General features: G+C 41.6%; 1 long non-coding RNA gene across 1 annotated transcript in view; it reads right to left on the bottom strand.

Annotated features, from left to right (window-relative positions):
* Positions 1-713: 713 nt before the first annotated feature.
* The window catches only part of LOC117955352, a 23,238-nt gene continuing 19,640 nt past the window's right edge, over positions 714-4,311 (bottom strand). Inside the window, exon 3 of the long non-coding RNA XR_004659026.1 lies at positions 714-794. This is a non-coding gene — a long non-coding RNA (uncharacterized LOC117955352). The remainder of the gene's footprint in view (positions 795-4,311) is intronic.

Genomic DNA, 4,311 nt, shown 5'->3' with positions numbered 1-4,311 from the left:
AAGTTACTGGTTGCTGTAATCATAAATACTGGCAAAAGCCAAGGCAGCTTTGTTTGTGTAGCACTGTGATGAACCAGCTCAAAGTTATCACAAACAAGGGACCACAGTTAAATGGCCCCTTATAGTTAAAGACTAAATTAAAAGCCTTTTATTTAATCCAAATCAAATACTATTTCTGCATGGCGTACTGAGTGCATGGACATTTCAAAGTGCTTTACATTAAAAAAAACAGTTAAAACATTTCTTAAAGAGATTATAAAATGGCTTCACTAGAATAAGACAGGTATGATATGAAATATTAAAAGTTACAGTCTTGCGGTGTAAGAAATGAACTATAGCTTCATATGAAGCAGCATCAAAAAGAAAAGTGTTCAGCCTTGATTTAGAAGAAGTGAGAGTTGCGGCGGACCGCCTGCAGGAGGGATCCCTTCTCCGTGTTGAGAAACGAGGCACGAAATCAAAGTTCCCTGTTCTGTGCCAAAATGCAGTCTAAAGGTCAGCCGGAGGTAAAGTGAGGCTCCAGCAGTATGAGTCGGATGAATCAGAATCTTGCATTCAGATTTAGTAGCGTAGAGGAACACGCTTGAAACAGTCAAAGCTCACCCTTTGTGGCAGCCCATTTTTCACGTTTCAATACACAAAAATCACTTCCAGGTAGACAACTGGCCATTGGTTTGAACTGCGGAGATACAGAAGATCAGCTGACATGTTTAATTTCTATTGTCATTTTCAGCCGTAACTGCAATGTTTAAAGATATATAGCAAAACACGGAGGTCGGACCTATCTGATGTTTCTTCATCAGATAGGTCCGATAGGTCCGATAGGAGGGGGTATAGAACTTGCTTTCTTTTCTATCTGTGACATCTATTTGATGTCTGTCTGAAACTCCCTCTGCCAGGTGGTTTCAGGCCGACCTCTCATCCTCTTACCCTGGGGGGTCCACGTCAGAGCCTGTCTGGTGTTTTCTGACCTTTCGGCTGTGCTTGTTGTCTGTGCTGCGTTGCTTTGCCACCGTCTTTGATAAATCAGTAACTAGCGTTAGGAACAGCGGCCTCTCACCGCCAGTCGGACTGATGCTAGTTCGGGTGCTGTCATGTTCTTTAACCCTTGTGTTGTCTTCCCGTCAACCATGAAAAAGTTGGGAAAAACTATCATTATATAACATTTTATATAACATCTAACTATTATCACTTTTTACAACATTTTTGTCACTTTTGCAATGTTGTGGGTGCTTTTTTTTAAATATTTTTTCATAAGTTATTTAATAGTTCTAATGTTGACATTTTCAGTGCTTATTTCGAAAGGCTCATTTTTTGTGATAAAACTAAACAAAACTGAAAACAAGTCAGATTTGATCCGAGGACAACATCTGCGGGCCAACAGGTCCATTAGCTGTCCAAGCTGACGTTAACGAACACGTTGACATGTGAAAGCATCAAACATGTATTTTAGATGAATATATCCAGTTGTTCCTCGTCCCCGTTTTGCTCAGCATCGTTAAATTGCATGTACAGGACGCAGCAGGTTTCTACCAGGAAGTTATTAGAAACTTTTGCCTTTCAGTGCTGTCAGACTAACACTGTTTCAGACAGCAGTGTTAGTCTGAATTGGGTCTGCACCAATTTCCTCAGGGGTTGTTCAAATATTTCACAATGATGATGGAAAAAATTGGTATCAGTTATGAAAGACACACTAAAAAGGCTCATACGGGCAGGTTACTGTGGATCCACCAATCACAGGCGAAGCAGAGGAGGACATGAGGAAACCGAATGCTCAGCAGTACACTGCTTGGTTAAATGAATGTTAAATGAGTCTTTCTACATGGTAGCTAACATCAGCCAGAATTCAGCAGCCACTTAAATGCAATCAGGTGACCCTGAAAACATGTGTCCATTGCGTTAAGGCAATGACCAACAGATATACACGCCCACTCATACATCTCTCCATGATGGTTCAATTAAAGTAATGTCCTCTGGCGTAATGTGCTGCCTCTACTGTATTACAAAAATGAAACAATAAAACAAGAATAATGGTTTTTGTTGCCACAGACAAACAAATCTTTTGCTTGGCTGTAAAGCGCCTCAGCGTGGCCAAGTACTTGACAGCAAATCTGCAGCTTGAAAGCCACAGTAAGCATAAAACTTGAAAGGGAAATCTTAGCGGCTTGTAGCACTTAAAAGGACAGTACTTTCACATTTCACTTTTTCTGTTGTTTTTTCCGTTTCCTGTTTTATTTTGTAGTTGTCTGTTCTCTCGTGTTGTCTTGTGTTACTTCCTGTTGTAGATTTTCCCGCCTGTGTGATTACCTGTTCCTGCACCTGTGTCTCATTTAGAGATGGTACGACGCCATTTTATTGCTTCCTGATACCGATTCTGATATCTGGACTTGCTTTTCGGCCGACACAAGTACTGATAATAATAATAATAATGTCATGGCTCAACCAAGCCTGGCGTTGGTAGGAATATACCAGAGCTTGGTTGTATGCTTGGTTGCTCGTGCATTGGGAAACTACAAAGCTGACCGCTTAGCCGCCTAACTGTCAGGGCAGCGTCAAACAAGGCTGTCGGTCACATGTCCGAGCCTTCTGCTTCACATCCACTTTTTTCAGCTATTCAATTCAAGACACACCCACCCCAGCCTGGCAGCCAATCCAGCCAATAGTTGGAAGTTGCTGTGTGGTATCAATTAGGAAATAAGAAGAAATCCTTTGTTGCTGGGGCTTTGAAACTTTTTGTGTGTGGGGAGCACTATTTTTATCCCAAGAATTTTCCCGGACCACCTAACACATGATTAAATATGTCTGGTATGTATTGTTAATGTGGCTTGGGTAAGTGAAGTTTGGGGTCCCCTGCTGGACCCATTGCCGGACAAGCGGATGAAGATGGATGGATGGATGGATGGATGGATGGATGGATGTCTAGACACAGTCCTACCTGAACTAATCTGCACCTCTTAATAGGCCTACTAGCACTAAAAGTATAACTAGTCCTCGCATCATTACAACAGGCTTGTTAAAAGAAAGTTTACTGCACACAATGGCTGCCACATATTTTGTCTATTTAACAACTCAAGCGCCCGAGGTCATAATCAGGTTCATTTAACCAACAGGCTTATTTCCATAGGAATGGAGTATTAAATATATACAGTAATAAGAACAATTGTATATAATCACAATTTCCAATTGGGAATATGGTAATTTCCTGGTAAAAATTAAGGTAAAAGCTATTATTTCAACAGACCACCTGCAGTACCCTCATGGACCACTAATGGTCCACGGACCACAGTTTGGGAATGACTGCTCTATTGTATTGTTTATTTTTGTTCAAATGCATTCTGTTATGCGTTTTCTTTAATTGATTTTTTACGTAGTTGGCCACTAGTTTTATATACATGTACATTTGTCATACTTTATTAGCGTCCCATTAACGTATAACCTCACCTTTTACTTTTTATGTATCATAAATCAAAACACTGAACACTAAAGAAGAAGGAGAAGATTACTTTCTGTAGCTCCTGGCTTTATAAAGCGTGTACATTCACTATAATCACTGGGACTGGCTGTTCTTCATTTGTACAGTACAGCCAAGTAAAGACATATACCTCACAGGCTCGCATGGGGCTAATAATGGGAGCAGTATCCATAGCAACAAGCATCATGATGGTCTAATGACTTCTATGTAGTACCAGTTTATACTGTTGCAGGGTGAGAGCATGAAAGAGGAAGGGCAGCGCCGCAGGTTTCTCAAGATGCTGACTTTGATCTGGGGGTCCTCCCCCAAAACCTTTTGAGTGTCAAACACTCTATGTCCTGTGTCTGACATTGTATAACAGTATGTTTACTGGGAACAAGTAGGGCTGAATGCAAATTTCCGATCATACGGATATGCGTTTGTTGGATATGTGCTCAATTTATAATTTTTGGATTTGAATATTTGGGGGAGGGGTTTTTCCTTTCATACTTTTTGAGGGGAAAAATCTACCCTTTCTAAACTTAATCACATCAATGGCCAACATTTTGTTGGATATCACACAAATAGTTGTTCTCAATTCCACGTATGATATGTCCGTTCATGAAACTGCCGACCTGGTGGGTTTGTTTGTCTCTCATACGAGACAACTTCTACCTGAAGTCAACCCACTGCTGTCTCGGTTAACTAGCATGCATTAGTTAGCGCTACATTTGTAACATCAGTTGGTCCTTGGGGTCAGTCCTATGGTCCCCCAGCCCCGTGGTCCCACAGCCCCTGGTCCCACAGTCCCGTGGTCCCCCAGCCCCATGGTCCCCCAGCCCCATGGTCCCACAGCCCCG

Source organism: Etheostoma cragini, chromosome 13 (genome assembly GCF_013103735.1).
Source record: "Etheostoma cragini isolate CJK2018 chromosome 13, CSU_Ecrag_1.0, whole genome shotgun sequence".
NCBI classification, from domain to species: Eukaryota; Metazoa; Chordata; class Actinopteri; order Perciformes; family Percidae; genus Etheostoma; species Etheostoma cragini.
Note: the sequence above shows the minus strand (reverse complement) of the source record. Positions and strands in the feature narration are given on the sequence as shown.